The sequence below is a fragment of the Emys orbicularis genome, chromosome 4 (genome assembly GCF_028017835.1).
Source record: "Emys orbicularis isolate rEmyOrb1 chromosome 4, rEmyOrb1.hap1, whole genome shotgun sequence".
Taxonomy (NCBI): domain Eukaryota; kingdom Metazoa; phylum Chordata; order Testudines; family Emydidae; genus Emys; species Emys orbicularis.
This window is the reverse complement of record NC_088686.1, coordinates 77,977,855-77,998,571: the sequence shown is the minus strand read 5'-3', so window position 1 is coordinate 77,998,571 and position 20,717 is coordinate 77,977,855. Positions and strand designations below refer to the sequence as shown.

General features: G+C 46.9%; 1 protein-coding gene across 1 annotated transcript in view; it reads left to right on the top strand.

Annotated features, from left to right (window-relative positions):
- The first annotated feature begins 3,646 nt into the window (after window positions 1-3,646).
- The window catches only part of CD82 (CD82 molecule), a 67,124-nt gene continuing 50,053 nt past the window's right edge, over window positions 3,647-20,717 (top strand). The window contains exon 1 of the mRNA XM_065403117.1: window positions 3,647-3,713. The gene's annotated coding sequence lies outside the window, so the exon portion shown is untranslated. The remainder of the gene's footprint in view (window positions 3,714-20,717) is intronic.

The following is a 20,717-nucleotide window of genomic DNA, read 5'->3' as shown; positions in this document are numbered from 1 at the left end:
CATCCCAAGACCACATTAGCTTTTTTAACGGCCATATCACATTGGCGGCTCATAGTCATCCTGTGATCAACCAATACTCCGAGGTCCTTCTCCTCCTCTGTTACTTCCAACTGATGTGTCCCCAATTTATAACCAAAATTCTTGTTATTAATCCCTAAATGCATGAGCTTGCACTTTTCACTATTAAATTTCATCCTATTACTATTACTCCAGTTTACAAGGTCATCCAGATCTTCCTGTATGATATCCCGGTCCTTCTCTGTATTAGCAATACCTCCCAGCTTTGTGTCATCCGCAAACTTTATTAGCACATTCCCACTTTTTATGCCAAGGTCAGTAATAAAAAGATTAAATAAGATTGGTCCCAAAACCGATTCCTGAGGAACTCCACGAGTAACCTCCTTCCAGCCTGACAGTTCACCTTTCAGTAAGACCCGATGTAGTCTCCCCTTTAACCAGTTCCTTATCCACCTTTCAATTTTCATATTGATCCCCATCTTTTCCAATTTAGCTAATAATTCCCCATGTGGAACCGTATCAAATGCCTTACTGAAATCGAGGTAAATTAGATCCACTGCGTTTCCTTTGTCTAAAAAATCTGTTACCTTCTCAAAGAAAGAGATCAGGTTGGTTTGGCACGATCTACCTTTTGTAAAACCATGTTGTATTTTGTCCCAATTACCATTGACCTCAACTACTTTCTCCTTCAAATTTTTTTCCAAGACCTTGCATACTACAGATGTCAAACTAACAGGCCTATAGTTACTCGGATCACTTTTTTTCCCTTTCTTAAAAATAGGAACTATGTTAGCAATTCTCCAGTCGTACGGTACAACCCCTGAGTTTACTGATTCATTAAAAATTCTTGCTAATGGGCTTGCAATTTCATGTGCCAGTTCCTTTAATATTCTTGGATGAAGATTATCTGGGCCCCCCGATTTAGTCCCATTAAACTGTTTGAGTTTGGCATCTACCTCGGATGTGGTAATATCTACCTCCATATCCTCATTCCCATTTGTCATCCTACCATTATCCCTAAGCTCCTCATTAGCCTCATTAAAGACTGAGGCAAAGTATTTGTTTAGATATTGGGCCATGCCTAGATTATCCTTAACCTCCACTCCATCCTCAGTGTTTAGCGGTCCCACTTCTTCTTTCTTAGTTTTCTTCTTATGTGTATAGAACCTTTTACTATTGGTTTTAATTCCCTTTGCAAGGTCCAACTCTACATGGCTTTTGGCCTTTCTCACTTTATCCCTACATGTTCTGACCTCAATAAGGTAGCTTTCCTTGCTAATCCCTCCCATCTTCCACTCCTTGTAGGCTTTCTGCTTTTTCTTAATCACCTCTCTGAGATGTTTGCTCATCCAGCTTGGTCTACAACTCTTGCCTATGAATTTTTTCCCCCTTTCTTGGGATGCAGGCTTCTGATAGTTTCTGCAACTTTGACTTGAAGTAATTCCAGGCCTCCTCTGCCTTTAGATCTACAATTTCTTCAGTCCAATCCACTTCCCTAACTAATTTCCAAATTCTTTCAAGTTAGCCCTTTTGAAATCAAAAACCCTAGTCCCAGATCTATTTTTGTTTATCCTTACATCTAGTTTGAACTGAATTAGCACATGATCACTCGAACCAAGGTTGTCCCCTACGACCATTTCTTCTATGAGGTCCTCACTACTCACTAAAACCAAATCTAAAATGGCATCCCCTCTTGTTGGTTCTTCAACTACTTGGTGAAGGAATCCATCAGCTATCGCATCCAGGAAAATCTGAGCCCTATTATTATTACTAGCACTTGTCCTCCAGTCTATATCTGGGAAGTTAAAGTCTCCCATGATCACACAATTCTCATTAGTGTTTACTTCATTAAAAACATTAAAGAGGTCTCTATCCATATCCAAATCGGATCCCGGCAGTCTGTAGCACACCCCAAGCACTATCTCAGGGGAGGCTCTAGTAGCTTTCTTTCCCAATGTGATTTTTGCCCAGACAGACTCTGTCTTATCAATTCCATCACTTCTTATTTCCCTACAGTCTACCTCATCACTGATATACAATGCTACTCCACCACCTTTGCCTTTATTTCTGTCTTTCCTAAACAGCACATACCCTTCAATATCTGTACTCCAGTCATGACTACTATTCCACCACGTTTCTGTTATCCCTATAATATCTGGTTTCACTTCCTGCACCAGTAGCTCTAGTTCCTCCATTTTGTTACCTAGGCTCCTCGCATTAGTGTACAAACATCTTAATTTTTGCCGTTTGGCTTCACTGACATTCTTTACCCGATTAGTTTTAGCTAGCTTGGGTACCAGTAGCAGGAGCATGGCTTCAGCATGGACTAGCCAGCCAAGTAATTACCCAGGGTTCTGGGTGGGCTTGTACAGCCCATGGTGTGTGCTGCCGCTTCACTGCTCCAGTACCTGAACTAGCTAGATTAAAGCTAACTCGGGTATGCAGATGCCCTGTGACTGCAGTGTAGATGTACCCCTAGTGTACTGGACAGAGCTAAACTGGCAAAGCTGCACTCTGTATGGTACATTAAAACCACCCACAAGGTGTGAAAGAAGCTGAACTGGTAATCTATACTAGGGACTTGTGCAAGCACAGCTGTGGTCAGTTAGGGATCATCCACCCCCTTAATCAACATAGCTTACCTGAAGAAATCTGTGTCTAGACTAGAGGTAGCTATAGAATCAGCTGTAGAAGTGGGAAGTAGGAAACACAAAGCAAACCCAGAGAGGAATGTCTCTGGTATCAATGTGACAGGAAAGATGATGAGGTGTTTTCTGCACTGAAATATATAAGGCAAAGGGGAAAAGATATTTCTGGTAATTATTAGAAAGGATAAAATACCTTTCACTAAAGTGAGAGAGAAAGAAAAGCTATCATGGTGTTGCCAACCCTTGTGACTTTATCACAAGTCTCCTAACGATTGGTGTTTTTTCTTAAAGCCCCAGCTCCTGGAGGCATGTGATTAAGTGAAAAATCTCAGCTTTCCTCCCCCACCCTTTTTTTTTTAAAGTAAGTTTCTAGCCCTCAGGGTTGCAGTGAAAAGCCTGAAAACCTGAAGCCAGTGCACTTTAAGGCAAATCAAAACAATCCCAATTATGTACCTAGGTATGTAAGTACAACCCCCTGATTTTTAAACCAGTTTTATAATCTTGGGGGCTTGACCCAGGAGGTTTGAATGCTTGGGATTGGCAATGCTGCAAAGAGAGAGCAGCAGGCTGACCCCCCTACAGAAATCAGAAATCTACCTGCTAACGGCGCCCAGACCCACTGCCCAGCAGCCCGTTTTACTAGGAATCAAACTTCTGGGGGCAGTGATTCCTTCCTTTTAAGGCACAGCTTGGCACGGCAGGAAAGGACTGCGCACTGAACTGGACCGAGCTGGCTGGGACCACTGAGTGTGCGGAGCCCTGATCAGCGCCGAAAGCAGCTGGGGGAGGGAAGGGTTAAAGCGGGCTCGCAGTCGACGCGCAGTTGCCGGAATCCATTGGGTTGGTTGGCTCGGCTCCAGTCTGGGCTGGGACGGGGAAGGGTTAAAGGGGCGAGGAGGCGTCTCCAGCCTGCCCCAGGGGGTTGGCGGTTGCAGCTGACTCCTCCTGGTCCGAAGAACTGAAAGCAGCCGGGGAAGCCAGGAGCCACATCGACTGAATCTGGGCAAGGGAAGGAGCCTGTTACGCGTCGCTCGGTCCCAGCTGCAGGTGAGAGCGCGGCGCCCCTGCGGCAGGCCCCGCTCGCTCCCGGGCCTGGGCAGAGCTGCTAGGGAGCGGCGGGAGAGCTGGGAAAGGGGCCGCGCTTTGGAAACTTCCCGGGAAAGTGACCGAGAGAGTCCAGGGCGGACGGGACGGGGAGGGGGGTCTGCAGCTGTGTAGGGGGGGGTGTATCAGAGCGAGCCTTTCGAGGGGGGGGGGGACTGCTCCCGGGGCATGTAGCGTTTCCCAGGGTTTCTCAACGCTCCCCAGCAGCTTCCCGGAGCGCTAGATCCTTAAGGGTTGTGAAGTGGGGTGTCTGTGCCCCGTAACCGAATGTAAATGGGGCAGGATGCTCCAGGAGACCCCAGATCCCCCGGGGAGGGGTCTCTGCCCCCGAGCAGCGTTTGCCCCCTTCCTGTGGAGGGGTTGGAGAGTGGTGGGCTGGGCTGTGAAACTGGCTGTGCGTGTCATCGTCCCCCCGTTTCCCTCCCCCCCCAAAGTGGAGGCATTGAGACCCGTAGCGAGCAGCGGGGCTGGTTTGTTTTCTCTTAATCCGGGGCCAAACACGATGGGCATTTCGGGGAAGCAGCAGCTGTGGTTGTAAATCAGCTCGGTGGGATGCTCCCCCCCGCCCCCCCCCAGGTTGGGAGACTCCCTGGCACAATCCCCACGTGTGTGTGTGTGTCACTCACTGGAGCTGCAGATGCGCCTGCCACTCGGAGAGAGGGGGACTTTCCCAGTGGGCGACATTGGACCGAAGCGCATCGGGGCTTTCACAAGCTGAGTGGTGGGAAACTCCGTATGAACTTTCCAGAGAAAGCGAAGGGTCCGGATCAGAAAACCCCTTGTACAGCCCGCCCGTCTGAGAAGGCGGGGGCCCTGTGCCCCGTGACCCTTGGGTACTTCTCTGGCACCACCCCCCTTGCACGGAGTGCAGCCCCTCCGGCTAAACTCCAGCCATTTACCGAGAGGGCACTAGAGGCTGCCGGTGGGAACGAGTGATCCCAGCCTGGAGGGGCTTGAGCTGTCAGAGACGGCAGGAGAGGGGGCAACAAGCCACTAGCGATTATGGCCCTTTCTTCAGTTGCTTGTTTTGGAGGAAAACTTTAAAAGATCTGCCTTTAATGGAGCTTGTCTTTCGGTGCAAGCCGGTGCCATTGCAATGCTAGATCTATATATAAATAACTGCTCGCTAACGTTTAATAAATTGAGCTAATTTGACCGGCCACAGAGGATCCTTCCTTAGGAAGGTTATTTCCCCCAAACACTTCTGTCTGAGGCTTGGCCAAACAGCTGCGTCTGCTGAGAGCTGCCTTTACTTTGCCATGCTGGGTTAATTAAAAGCTGTTGTTCCTGGGTGGGTTTAAACTCAAGGTAACGATGGCACTGTAATGGGAAAGGACTGTCCTGAATGGAGGTGGACTTGTAGCTGCTCCAGGAGGGTTTCTCCTGCTGGAATGCAGCAGCTGCTGCCAAGTTACTAGGACTTAGCTACGGTGGAGGCAGGTGCTCTGATCTCATTCAGCCATGCCAGCTTATCTCAGAAGCTAGAGCTGGAAAAGTCCCATTTTACTACCAGTGCAGGATTGCACAAGGCACAGTGAACTGTCTGGAACAATCTGGTGTAAGGATACCAGCTGAGGCTCCTCCCATCAGCCTGTCACCTCTGACTGTTGGGACACTGGTGTGATTGTTATCCAGCCTAATAAATCTTCCTTCTTGTGGTACAGAGGGGTCTAACTGCTCTCCCTTCTTGATGTGTGCCTCTCTATTAACACAGGTGATTATCATGGTGTTTCTTCCACCAGCCAATCTTGTTAATTGTTTCTTACCAAGCTATCTCACTTGTTCCCCATATGTCATTCCCTCCAGCTTTGGCCTGATGTTTTCTAAACGCCAACTTGTGTCAATATCTTGTAATGGGGTGCCCAGAACTGAATACCATATGCCAGGTGTGGTCTTGCTAGAGCTGCTAAAGTGGCAGTGTTGCCTTGCTATGCAGTGATGCTATTGTATTCTGCTGCCTTGCAGAGTACCCTACACAACACACCAGAACCTCAGAGTTATAAACCCCTTGGGAATGGAGATGGTTCGTAACTCTGAAAAGTTTGTAACTCTGAACAAAACATTATGGTGGTTGTTTTAAAAGTTTACAACTGAACATTGACTTAATACAGCTTTGCTTACTTAATACTATGCAGAAGAAAAATACTGCTTCCTTTTTTTTAGTAGTTCACATTTAACACAGTTCTGTACTGTATTTGCATTTTTTGTCTCTGCTGCTGCCTGATTGAGTATGCCAAGTTCCAAATGATGTGTGTGGTTGACTGGTCAGTTCGTAGCTCTGGTGCTCAGAACTCTGAGGTTCTACTGTATATACTACAGTGGCTTTGGTCTAAAGTGCAGTGGAAACCTTGACTTAGTGGTCCATCTAAGCTTTTTCAACTTCTGAAAAGTGATGCTGAATGCTTCAGAGGAAGGTAACTGTAGGATACCAAGTAATCTGGGACTCTTTTATTTTAGAGAGATCTCCTGTGCGTCCTGTCCCAGCAGTTAAAATCTGCTGGGATGCTCTACATCTGTCCATGACCAGTGGCAGGAAATTCTTTGAGGAAGCCTGCTTTTTGAACTTGCTCCTTATGATGACCCACCACTCACCCTAGTCTTACACTATGTCTTTAGACTGCAAGGATCACCTGTTCATTCAGGCTTTTAGTTATCACTAGGGCAGAGGATGTGTGTACTACTTTTTTGGCATAACCTATCTGGTTAGCTATCCAGATACCTAGCAATGGAAACCATGCAGGAACTTAAATAGTTGGTAGGTTTTTCTGACCCTATTTGGTGATCAGCATATGGCCTTAGAAGTTGTATGTTATCCTGCCTAGTATTGCTGCACATACTGCCTTTGTTCAAGTGAATGTCTGATCCTTCTTTTTGTCTGGAAGTGTGCTGAGCTTTTTTAATCACCTTACTGTCCTGCAACTGTGAGCTCCACAGGCCACATGTTTTCTTGGCTCAATATAGTTCTTCCAACCCTTTAAAATATATTTGCCTTGCCTTGGAGTCTTTCGGGGCATGAGTGTGCCACAATTATACACTAATGGTACTTGGGTGGCTTAGTTGCCTTGGCAATGGGGCTCTAATTCTGTTAGATGTCATAACAGGATCTGCACAGACTTGTACCGAATATGACAAATTCCAGAAATGGTCCAGCCTGTTGCAACTAAAAAGGATGTTGCTAAAGGTAATGGCTGAGAGCATACATTGTAGTTCAACATACAGATGTTTGCTGTGAATGATCCACTTTGCCCTAGGAGTTGTAATTAGTCTGTTACAGTCTGAGTAAGGACTCATGCAAGGTTACACCTAAATCCTACAGCTAGGCCACTGGATTCTGCAGGACTTTAAAATGAAGTTGCCACAGAGTTCCCAAACAAATGGTATCTTGAAAATACAGCAGCCCCTGTGTATTCTGATTAAATTCACTTTTGTACTTTGTTCCCATGGCTTTCAGAGACAAGGTGGGTGGGGTAACATCTTTTATTGGACCAACTTCTGTTGGTGAACTAGAGGAGTTTTTGAGATGCACAAAGTTCTTCAACAGGCCTTTGTAATATTAGAGACTGAATCTTTTTAGTTACACCTTGTACTCGGGGACAGAGCTTGAGATTTTGGCAGCTGGGATTCTGTCCCTGCTCACCGTGCTGGGGCACTAACACAGTAGTGACTTGGGTCCAAGAGTGCCCATTACAGAATCACCAGTGTCACCTCTTGCAACACCATGCGTTCTCTTGGACATTTCCCATCAAAGTACTGAACAGGTCTGACCCTGTATAGCTTCTGAGAACACAGCCTGATTGGCTGCACATGTGGATTCTGCACAAGTGAAAGTCTGGGACTGTAGAAAGGCTTCACAATCCTGGGATATGTGACAATTCCTCTCTCTACATGGTAGTATCCCAAAGTGAGAGTCCTATCTCCCCAGGCTGCCTCTCTCTGTGGGGAAAAATGCTGCTTCTCTTCAATCTCTGATGCTGGAGTCTGGTGATGCAGTGAGGTTGAGTTGGTATGCAGTACTCATGTTCACATGCCTCCTCAGATCTCTGAAGGTCAGAAACTTGTGGCTAGATTCCTACAGATTGGTGAGATTGAACTATTTTCTAATGCTACAACTTCCATGGCAGAACTAGTATTGCAAAGAACTGTGGAGAGGAGGCTAGTGTTTCAGTGACAACTTTGCAATCCCAGTAATGGGCTGGTGTTGCACATATTGGTGCATCTGATGACAAACTAGCTGCAAAGGTGACAAATTCTTGCTGCTTTATAGGATGCCGATCAAGCACTGTATGTGCGGACACTGACGGGACATGGACCTGTGGAAAAGGAAGCAAATAGGCTTGGTTATGCTCTGAGACACTTCCAGGTGGCACTCTTGTGGGTGTCCCAAGCACAGGATACTAGTTTTGGTTGGAACAACTGACTGGAGTATCATTTCCATTCCTGCTCAGACAAACTGATATAGGGGTCTGGTACCAAGTGTCTTACTTGGAGCAAGAGTTCCAGCCCTTCTGTAAAAACATGGGGCATTTTTGTTTCTGAGGTACTTTGATGCTTGTTCACATTGGGATGTCCCATCACTGTGAGCCCCCCCCTCACCCCCCCAAAAAAAGACACTGGTTAGTCACCCTGAAAACCATGATACAGATTCAGGGACAGTCCCCATTTAGTGGAAGGGGATCGCTTTTTCTCTTGCTTCCTCTTCTGTTATCAATAGCGCACATGTAATTTCCTCTACGGGGGAGAAGTCTTTTGGATTAGAAGAACAGTTCCACTTAACCCAGCTGGTTTGGTCCAGAACCCAACCTGACTTTGGTTGATCTTCTCTATTGTACTGATCAGCAGCAGGTCCTGGGAAAAACACCCAGGGCTGTGTATGACAAGGTCTCTAAACGCTTCCTGCTTCTGTGTGTGAGTGCACAGTGCTGTGAGTCTGCGTTATTAGTGTGAAACTGGGGTTGGCAGTAGGGGATCCGCTCCTATCAGTATGGGGTGGAGGCAGCAGGGCAGATGCCTGAGGCATTCACTCGGTTTCATACCAGTGCATGTGACAGAATGAGATGAAAGCTTTGGGCTTGGAGAAAGCTTCCTCCATAGGGCTAGTCCTACCCAATTGCCTGGAGTCTCCTCCCTTGTGAAGATTTCACAGCTTTAATGATGCAGCTCATCTGGACTGTCCTCATTCCAGTTAGCATGCCACTTTGGTCTCTCAGCACCGGCAGGTGCAACGTGAACTGGAACTGGAGGCTGGCAAAGGAGATGTCCTACCAGGGCCTCTTCAAAGCTCAGTATCCAGCTGCTTGCATCTGCTCCTCTTCTCTGGGTGCCTCCTCCTTTCATTCTAAGACTTCATACAGTGTGACTGAACTTCATGTGGAATTCTTACGTTGACACTGGCTTCTCCTCCTTGCTGTGAAGATGCTTGAATTGGGGACAGAGCTTGAGGCATGTGTCACAGAGGAGCGCTAAAGTTATATCACTGCTACAGCCTACGTCGGTAAAACTTGCGTGGCTCGGTGGGTGGACTATTCACCCCTGCTGAGCGACATAAGTTACACTGACATAAGTGCTCACGTGTGCACAGCACTATGTTGGCTGGAGAGCTTCTCCCACCAACATAGCTTCTGCCACTTGTGGAGGTGGGATTTTTATGCTGATAAGAGAGCTCTCTCCCATCGGCATAGAGCGTCTTCACCAGATGTACTACCGTGGCGCAGCTGTATCAGTACAACTGCACTGCTTCAGCTGTGTACTTTAGAGACATGGCCTAAGTTCTGGCCTGCTTCAGAACAGTCTCAGGCTTGGCAGGCATTTTATATCCTGTTCCCTTCCTGTGCTTCTATGGGGTCCATCAAAGTGTGAAGCTTTAAAAAAGGAGGATCTGTAAATAAATCTGAGATTAAAGTGTGGGGGGTGAAGGGGTATTCAAACTACTGCTAGAGCAAATTAGCCCCACAGAAGGCTGCGGCGTTGGAAAGCTCTGTAAATGTGTCTTTGTGGGACAGGTGGTGATAGGCTTGTGTCTTAGTCTTTTCATGGACCCTCTCAGCTTTCACTCAGCCGTCAAATTCTTCTCTTCCTTTAAAATATGTAAAGATCTGGTTTTGGTAAGAAACTTACAAGGTGTCTTATCATAGACCCTTGACCCGCCTTTAAAGAGTTCTTCATTTGCATCTCATCAGGACCACAGGTTCACATCTAAATGGTATGTTACCCCTGCACTGGCCTGCCCCTGGAGCATGCATGCTGGGATCTGTAGTCTTGGTAGGACACATTTAGGGCTGTCAGGAGTGGGAACTCCTCCATCAGATGATGATGATTAAAGATGGATGTTTGGAGGGATGGTTATAGGAAACATCTTCCCTTTGGGGACCTTTGTATAATTATATGGGACCAACAAATTATCTAACCTCCAGCTCTTCAGGTAACTTGTAAATATCTCCCAAATGATGGGATTAAGAAGCAGCAAAGGGTAGGCAGGTCTCAGCATGGTAAGAAGTTAATGGTGGAGGCATCCAGGCACTTGTGCTAGGGCTGATGGCCAGTACACTGTGAAAGAGGGGCTGGGTAGGGTAGCACTGGCAGAACTTATTAATACTTGGCATAGGATACTCAAGAGTAGGGAGGATTGTGAAGACAATGGCTGACTTAAAACTGGGCAGCATCAGTGTAATGCAAGGTACTGTGTACTAGGAAGAGTGACTTGAACTGTCTGTGCACACTGACGGGTTCAGAATTCACTATAATCTCCCAGAAGAAAGATGAGGGGTTACTGTGGGCAGCTTACAAAGATGAATGCTCACTGGGCAGTAGCAGCCAGAGTCAATAAAACATTAGGTTGTCAAGCCAGGGATTTAGAATAACATAGGAAATGCTATAAACCAAGGGCAGCCTCACCTTGTGTCCAAGTTCAGTCACATCTCAGATATGGCAGAAATAGAAAAGCCCTTAAGGAGGGTAATTGAAACTAATTCAAGGCAAAAGAAGGGGAGGGAAGAGGCAAACAGTCTTCAGTGTCTTGTACCTTCCTAGGGAAAGAGGAGGCACAGATAATAACTGGATATTCCAATTTACAGAAGGACCTGTAGAATTCAGACAGCCACACTAGAACTAAGCAAAAAGAAATACTTTACATGACATTTGTATTGAACATGTGAAACTTGCAGCCACTTGTTGAGGCAAATAGCAAATCTGGTATCTATAAAGCCTAACAGCTGGAAAGTGCCAGTTCATTAGGGGTTACAGCACTTGTAATAAAACTTCCAAGGGCCATCCATCCTCATGTGTCAGAGCATAAAGAGGTGACCAGCTGGGGTCAGGAAGAAACATTTCCTAACTACTCTGCAATATAGCATTGCACAATCATTTGTGTGTTAGAGGTTTATCCCTGTTTGTGAAGGCTGTGGCCATTGTTGGGGATGGGACAGATCACTGACTTGTTCCAATATGACTGTTTCTGTGATTGAGAACTGGAGAATGCCATGTCTGGCCTTTGTATGTAAGGATATCCAAGGCTGCTGGCTGCCCTGTAAAAGGAGGATCATTAGCTATTGAGATAAAGGCTTCCCTATTCAGGGCAGAAGGGAGCCACCTATCCTTTGCATATATGACTTCAGAGCAGCAGGTGAACAGCTTGCCATCTCTTCTGCAGTTGGAATGTACTGTGTGAATTGGCAGCCTGGATGACTGGCTCCTGAGCTATCTAAAGGTGTGTGTGTGGGGGGGGGGGGGGGGGTGTAACGATGCGGTTCTGGCGGGACCCAACTGAGAGTGCCAATTCAGGACAAATCGCTTAAAACAGAACAGTTATAGCCCTAGGCTGGGGTTTTTCCACCTCTAAGGCAAACCAAACCAGCCAGACAAAGAGGACTTTGGTCTCACCTCACTGGCTAACCACAAGTCACACAAGCAATTCCCTAAGACACTCCAGTTTCCCAGTATCACCACCAGTGCCACTCGTTATGGGGACAAATGGTTATGAAAACCAATATCCCATTAAAAGAAAAAAGGTTCTCCTGATCCCAAAGGCTCAAGCCCCAGACCCAGGTCAATATACAAATTACCCACAAATCACGCTGTTGCCAATCCTTTAGAATCTAAAGGTTTATTTATAAAAGAAAAAAGATATAGATGAGAGCTAGAATTGGTTAAATGGAATCCATTACATATAGTAATGGCAAAGTTCTTGGTTCAGGCTTGTAGCAGTGATGAAATAAACTGCAGGTTCAAAATCAAGTCTCTGGAACATCCCCAGCTGGGATGGATCATTCAGTCCTTTGTGTAGAGCTTCAGTTTGTAGCAAAGTCCCTCCAGAGGTAAGAAGCAGGATTGAAGACAAGATGGAGGCGAGGCCTTAGCCTTTTATAGTCTTTTCCAGGTGTAAGAACATCTTTGTTCTTGCTGTGGAAAATTACAGCAAAATGGAGTCTGGAGTCACATGGGCCAGTCCCTGCATACTTTGCTGAGTTGCAAGGCGTATTTGCCTTCTCTCAATGGGTCAGTTGTATAGCTGATGGTCCTCAATGGGCCATCAAGCAGGCTAGGCAGAGCTAACACCAACTTGTCTGGGAAGTTTCCCAGAAGCATAGCATAAGTTTGAAATACAGAAGTATAGAGCCAATATTCATAACTCCAGCTACAAAATTGATACACACATATAGACAGCATAATCATAACCAGCAAACCATAACCTTGTCTTAGACACCTCATTTGACCCCCCCTTATACAAGATTTGGTGCCACTACAGGACTTTGGTTGCAACCATGTCCTATATGGTCACGTTATTCAAATCAATAACGTGACGGGGGGAGGTAAATCTCCTGTGAGCCACACAGGGCCGACGAGAGGGGGTGGGGTGGGGAGCCGGTACAAATTACTGGGGCCCGGCGATCCGGAAGAGGGCCCAGCTTCCCCCCTCTCTCGTCGGTTCTGTTAGCCGGTCCGCCCTTGCTGGGGGGCCCGAACATTTTTTTTTTTTTTTTTTTTACTGGGGCCCGAACCTGCTCTCGGCGGCCCTGGAGCCACATACCAGAGCAGGAACTTCCCTTAAGTAGTCTCAGCTGTTGACTACATCCCGTCTCTTCCATACCTTAACTGTTTATACAGACACCCTCTCTGTTACCAGTCGTGGAGTGTGACTGACTCCCTGAACTGCACCATGTTCCTTTGTGCTGCTGCAATGTCCATCTGGAATTCAGTGACGCAGTAGCTCTCATGCAGGCTAGAGGGGCATTTTAGACCTTAGCAATGTGAGCCACCTTGATGTAGTGTTTCATGGGGATTCTGTCTATTAGTGAGCTTCTGCCAGGAGCTAGTTTCCATTTGGTCAATGCTGTGGAGTGTCATAGCGATCCGAGAAAGAAACTTCCATATGCTAGGGCAAATTGAGACATACAGCCTGTCAGCTCCAGGGGAGTTGTGCTAATCTGGGCTCAGAAATATGAACATCTTGTAAGTGGCCATGGTTTTTTTGTCCAGGTAGAAATAAGCGTATGTACAGCCCTATGCTATATGGGGGCAGGGTATAGAAATAACCCATTAAACATGGATGACCAAACTTTGATGTTAAGACCCACGTTGGCTGCTAACTTGAAGTAGAGTTTAGATTTACATAGACATTCCTCAGCCATAATGCCTGCCTCATTCTCTGATGGATGACTAGAAACTTGCTTGTCTGAGATGTCAAAGGTGACTTAAAAGCTGAACTGCACGGTGTGTGTTTTGGCTATACCCTCGTACTAAGCTTGCGCAGAAAGTGACTACAGGCTGGGTTTAAGATGCTGCTGGTTGGCTGGGCCTTGTGCTGTGCTGCAAGTGGAGAATCTCCTGGTTTAGCTATTATTAGACTCTTGGGTAACTCCTGTCAGTGAGGACACCCAGCACGCTACGCATGAGGTGTGTTAACCAGGCATCAAGACGCTCTTTCATCAGTGGCGTTTGTGACGGGTTGGATCACAGAAACCCCCTTGGGAGCTGCCATCCGATGTGCCAAGACTACTTGTATTCCTGTTTTCCCTGCTAGCTCAGGACTCCAGCACCCTGTCTTGCTGAGCCAGACACTCCCGTCTGCTCCAACACAGACCCAGGGTCTGAATTACTTGCCCCAAAGCTGCAGGTTTACCTGAAAACAGCTCACAGAAGTGTGCTTGTCTATAGCACTCCAATGCCCAACTCCCAATGGGGTCTAAACCCAAATAAATCCATTTTACCCTGTATAAAGCTTATACAGGGTAAACTCATAAATTGTTCGCCCTCTATAACACTGATAGAGAGAGATGCACAGTTGTTTGCTCCCCCAGGTATTAATACATACTGAGTTAATGACGAAGTAAAAAGTGATTTTATTAAATACAGAAAGTAGGATTTAAGTGGTTCCAAGTAGTAACAGACAGAACAAAGTAAGCAAAGCAAAATAAAATAAAATGCGCAAATCTATGTCTAATTAAACTGAATACAGATAATCTCACTGAAGCATCTCTGAGGGTAAATTTTTTCTCAGACTGGACACCTTCCAGGCCTGGGCACAATTCTTTCCCCTGGTACAGCTCTTGTTCCAGCTCAGGTGGTAGCTAGGGGATTCTTCATGATGGCTCCTCTCTCTCCTTGTTCTCTTCCACCCCTTCATATATCTTTTGCATAAGGCGGGAACCCTTTGTCCCTCTGGGTTTCCAACCCCCCTCACTGGAAAAGCACCAGGTTAAAGATGGATTCCAGGTCAGGTGACATGATCACGTGTCACTGCAAGACTTCATTACCCACTTGCCAGCACACACACATACAGGAAGACTCACAGGTGTAAACAGCCATCTGCAGACAATGATCCTGGTTAATGGGAGGAGTCAAGATTCCAAACCACCATTAATGGCCCACACTTTGCATAATTACAATAGGCCCTCAGAGTTATATTTCATATTTCTAGTTTGATACAAGAGTGGTACATTTATACAAATAGGATGATCACGCTCAGTAAATTATAAGCTTTGTAATGATACCTTACAAGAGACCTTTTGCATGAAGCATATTCCAGTTACATTATATTCACTTTATATGGTTTTATAAAAACATAATGACTGCACAATGTCACAGCGTTACTGTTATAAAGTTGCCAGGTTCCAGGGAGAAATGTGACCTCTAGTCTCTCTTCTCAGTTTCACTGTTGATTTCTCAAGCTAGCTGGGCCAGGTCTTTAGCTGGAGATGCATGTCAGTTGCTGCAGTTATGAAACTACCACCCTGCTTGTTTATAAATCAGATAGGTATGGAATTCTCTGGGTGTGAACCTGGTGATGGGCCCAGTCCCTAGCCGCCTCATTGTAATTGTGCAATAAGTCTGTAAGGTTTACATGCTGGTCCTGTGCCTTGCCCCGCAGCCAAGACCTTCTATCCTTAACTCCTGCCGAGCTGGCCATCCGGATATGAATGTTGGTATGCAATTTGTATTGGGTTGCAAGCTGGTTTTTGGAGGGTTAAGTGGGACTAGCCAGCTCCTCCTTCCCTGTAGGGAACATCACCCTCTTCTCCCACCTCCCCAGTCACTGAGTCAGGCTTCCCTTTGTCCTCTGCAACAAGGCAGCATGGTTTAGTGGACTGGGTGCTGTACTGGGACATAGGAGGCTACTGACCTGCAAGTTACTTCACCTTTTTGAGCCTCTATTCTCCTCCCACACTCTTAAATAGAAGAAACAGGTCTTTTAAGCTCTTCAGGGCAGAGACTGTCTCTTACTAGCACAATGGGAGCAGTGCTACAACAATACAAATAAAGTTCTTAAACTTCATGGCTTTAGCCTTCAAAACTCTGCTCTGCAGCTTTGATTTGTCTGTCCTCTCCTCTCTTCTCTCCGCCCCCCCTTCACTCCCCAAACAGACTTTCCCATGCTGCTCACCTGGTATAAAAGGCCCTCCCCATCAATCTATCAAGCTGCCACCCTCTTCCTGCATTCAAGATCCACCCTAACTACACTTTCTCTGAAAGGCTCACAAAAAGCCCCTATGAACTCCAGGTTTTTCCTTCCTCTGAGAGATGCGGTTGGTGTTCCGATCTGCCTCTTGTACTGTACACTCTTTGAAGCAGGAACTGGTTTCACTGATGGTCCTGTGCAGCACAGAGCAAGCACTAAACTAATAATGGTTCATGGACCATATCTAGAAGGGGGGAAAAACCCTGGTTAACTGCATATGAAACAAGGTGAAGTGTACAGCCTTTGTGGCCATTCCTTCTGTCTCTTTCTGCTGCTAGTGAGAATGGGCCCTGGATGGGGGAGCTGAATGGGAATCTGCAGGAGGAGTGTGGGGTGAATAATGGGAGTTGAACAATGGCTGTCTGGGGCCATGACACTCACAGAATGGGTGTGTGTGTGGGGGGGGGAAGCAGCTACTAGCAAGATGCTGGGGCCCTGTGGGTCAGACACAGCCCTCAATAGCAAGCCTCAATAGCTTCTTGGCTTCACAAAGCAACTGCCACCCCATCCCCTCCTCTCATTAACAATCCTGACATAGCACTTGATGTGGTGCAGAATCAGATGAGGTGGCTGCCTGCTCATATGTGGAAGTGGCAAGAGTCAAATGACTCCAGCTATTCTCATCCACCCCACACACCCACCTCAGAGGTATGCATTGGGGGAAGGGTGTTACTGTAAGAACAGACCGGAATTAGGGTTGCCAACTCTGACTGAAGCTATTCTGGGAGATTTTTTTCCCCCCCAACATGATGTAATGTCATTTTTTTAGAACATCCTATTAAAATCTCCCAGATTGCTTTCAATAGTCACTGGGAGATTGATGCTGATTCTGGGAGACTCAGGCCAGTCCTGGAAGGTTAGCAACCCTAACCTGAATGAATGAGCGCTGAATGCATTAGAGTAATGCATGGAGTAACGGAGCATCTTGGTTTGACTATTTGGAAGATCATCTTCCTGGTTCCTGAAGATTGGGCCAGGATGTGACTACGGCCGTTCTGGATGGAAGGTGAAAGGGGTTGGCCTGTGTCCTAGCACCTCTTGGTAGGCAGGGGTGCTGGAATGGGTTTTATAGTGGGAGTGCTGTGAGCCATTGAACCAAACTGTAAACCCTGTATATAATGGAAACCACTTTAAGTCAGGGGGTGTGGCAGCACCCCCCGGACCTGTCATTCCAGCACCTACGTTGGTAGGGATGAGGACTTTTTTCTTTACAGGCCCACACAGAGGGATCTGTTTATACTAGAGTTCTTGCTCCTATTTTAACTAGTTAATTGCCAGAGTGCTGATCTTAAAACAAACCTAGAGGAAACACTTGTGGAGTGTCTAGGTTAGCCTTTGACAAGTTGTGTTAATTTGAGTTAGCTGGCAGTCAATTAACTAGAGTTTCTGCTCCTATAGTAACTCTAAACTAGATGTACAGTGACCGATTTTGCTTTCTATCTAGGGCCCTTGTCTAGAATGGAATTTCATGGTAGCACATGTTGGCTAACCTGCCACTAACTCAGTCTACAGCCTTGTCTTCAGTAGGAATAAAGGTGTAATCTAACATTGTTAAATCCTAGTGTAGACAAGGCTGTTAGTTGGTTGAGGTACTCCCTGGGGGGGAGCTAGGCTCTAACTTAACCCATTTTTAGGACATGTTAAAAGTAGTGTGTCTTGATTAGCATGTATTAGAAGGCAAGGTAGACAATAGTTGAACATAACACCTCAAATTGTAGTCTAGACAAGGCCTGGGGGTTTGTCTAGAGTACGGAAGAGTGATCGGGAGTGACTAACTCCCTCCCCTCCCCCCCACCCCAAACCTTTTCCCTGATGCAGATTAATATATTTTATTTCAATTTAGTTGATTGGCTCCCTCAGTATGGGCCTCAATGCATTTTAAGATTTGCTGACTCTACATAAGGATTTTAAAACATGTTCTCTCTTTAACACCTTGTACCCTAATCTAGCCATCATTGACAGCTCTTTCCCATTTCTAATTGACTGAGAGTGGGACCCAGTCCTTGAATATTTCTTGATTTGGTTAGCTATCTTTGTGCTGCCATCTGAAGATGTAAAGTGCTGCAGAATCCAGGTGTGTTGGTTCTGTATTGCCTGCAGATGTTGGGGCCCTTACTCTCACTTGGTGATTACATGGGACCCTCTTTAAATGAGAGAATTTCATGGGATCATGTAGTTCTTTAGGGAGACTTCCTACCATCGACTGTCTATGAGCAGGCAGGAGAGGATTCAATTCTCTAGGACCTGGAAGTCTCAAATTCTGTTGAAGTGGGTGAGTCAACTCTGCCAAGCCCTGTTTCCAAGAACTCCTGGTCTTGGAAAGTGAGAGCCTCACTTAATCAGCTCCTTATTACACCCCTAACAGATCCCTATTTCGAAGAATGGGGATACTTGGAATGACCAGGTTCTTATGCCATCAAGTTCAAGATCTCATGATGTATCTAGGGGAAATGACATGTCATGGGTACCTTGACACCCTCCCCAGTGGTCTTGGAGATGGTATTGGTTTTGAAGTCTGGTCATTCATACATCCCAAACACTGGGTGTTCTTCAATGGAACTAGCATATGGTCTCGGCTCTTGTGAAACTCTACTTTTAGAGTGAAGCAGATGGGAATATTGATTCTAATCTGGTATCCTCCTCGTGGCAGTGGCTTGTGTTGGATCCAGCAGTGAAAGGCAAAACAGAATTCCCTAATGCACTGTGCAATGCTGTGTGGGGGTAAAGGGGAGAAGTAATTCCTTCCTGGCCCATTTGGTAACGCTTTGGCCCTGAAGGGACCTTTGATTCCCTTAGCTTTTTATAGCACGTATAACTAGAATATCAGATGCACAATTGTTAAGTTTAGTGGAGGCCTTAACAGTTCTGACTGAATAACTAGAACAGCGTTTTGTGCAATAATTGCTCTCTGCTTCCATTAAAAATGGAATAATTTCACTATAAGGCTTTTGCTTATAAGATAAAATCACCTGCATGGTGTGAAACTTGGAGCTGGAACAGTTCCCTCTCAGCCAGTGTCCTGGCATTGTAACAAATGACAACCTAAGGAGAGGTCACACATTCCTGCATTTTTAGCTGCCCCTTCTGTGCCTGGGAGATCAATGCAGAGCTGTCTGGTGGGCCGTGTACATGTATACTACTGAGCAAATAGAGAGATATGCCAAAGATGCAGTTTCTTGCATTGGCTCGTCCTTCAGCTGAAGATGGTTGTAATCTATCCTAGAGAGCAGAGGTGGGCAAGCTATGGCCCGGGGGGCTGCATCCGGCCCTTCAGACGTTTTAATCTGGCCCTCGAGCTCCTGCTGGGGAGTGGGGTCGGGCGGGGGCTTGCTCCACATGGCTCCCAGAAGCAGCGACATGTCCCATCTCTGGCTCCTATGTGTACAGGCAGCCGGGGGCTCTGCACGCTGCCCTGCCCCAAGCGCCATCCCCACAGCTCCCATTGGCCAGCAAACGGGGCCAATGGGAGCTGCAGGGGTGGCACCTGCAGATGGGGCAGTGCGCAGAGCTGCCTGGCCACACCTCCACGTAGGAGCCATATCGGGGACATGCCTCTGCTTCTGGGAGCTGGTTGAGGTAAGCGCTGCCTGGAGCCTGCACCCCTCACCCCCTCCCATGCCCCAACCCCTTGCCCCAGCCCTGATTGCCCTCTGAACCCCTTGGTCCCACACTCTTGCACCCCAGAGCCTGCACCCCTAGCTGGAGCCCCCACCCACACCTCTGCCCCAGCTCGGAGCCCCCTCCCACACTCTGAATACCTCATTTCTGGTCCCGCCTCAGAGCCCGCACCCCTTATTGGAGCCCTCACCCGCACCCTAACTCCCATGAGTATTCATGGCCCACCGTACAATTTCCGTACCCGGATGTGGTCCTCAGGCCAAAAAGTTTGCTCACCCCTGCTATAGAGGTTGGGGTAGGGACTGGGAATTGAACTTCTAGGTTCTTTCACAGTGCTGCTCCAATGTGCTGTGAGAAGTCAGATCCTCCACTTCTGTGCCTACATACTTTAGCCCCTTCATAGCTGAATGTCTGATTCAGACATTCAACTTACTTTCCTACTTCATAGGGGACCCATGAAAGTGTTTATCGTATTTTACTGATTCTATTTTTTTCCTTTTTTGAGGGGGTGGGAACTGATGCAAAGAGTGCTCAAGATCAGTTTGTGATGGAGCTAAAAATAGACACCCCACCCCCGTCCCATCTCCCAAGTCTACTGACTTAACCACAGGACTATCCTGCCTTTGCTGACTTCTTTCTAAAATGAGGGTACTTGCCTAGGTGCTGAGACGTAGTTAATATTTGTAAAGCATTTGGAGATCCTTGGATGAAAGGTGCTGAACATAGCAGCCTTAAAAAGCCCAAACGGCAGCCAGGGCCGGCTCCAGGCACCAGCCCAGCAAGCAGGTGCTTGGGGCGGCCAAGGGGCAGGGGCGGCACATCGGGCTGTTCGGCAGCAATTCGGCGACGGGTCCCTCTGGGAGGGAAGCACCTGCTGCCGAAGAAGAAAGCGGCGCGGGAATTCGGATTTTTTTTTTTCTTTCACCGCTTGGGACGGCAAAAACCCTGGAGCCGGTCCTGATGGCAGCCTTCCAGCCTGTGCTCCTGCTATCTCTTCTCAGGCTAGTGTTCTAAATTTGCACCACAGTGATCTCTGAAGAACGTAAGACACTTCCGTAACTGGAAAAAGCCACCCAGCCTTCCTTGTTTCTGGTTCAGCTTAACCCATCTTCCAAACTGTCAAATGCATAAGTAGGACACCGTATGTGTGTAAATCTGGAGACTCTAAAGAGGCCCCTCTTTCTCCCTGAAACAGATCCAGCTTTTTAAAAACTTACTCTTCTGCAACTGCCAAATTCCTGGAGAACTTATCCCATATGTCTGACAGGACTGCTTCACGCCAAGAGGAATAGTTCTCTTTACACCGATGCAGAGGTCGGTCGGAGTGATAGTCTGGCTTTCTCAGGACAGTGTTTGATCTCCGAGAGGAGTGATGCTAA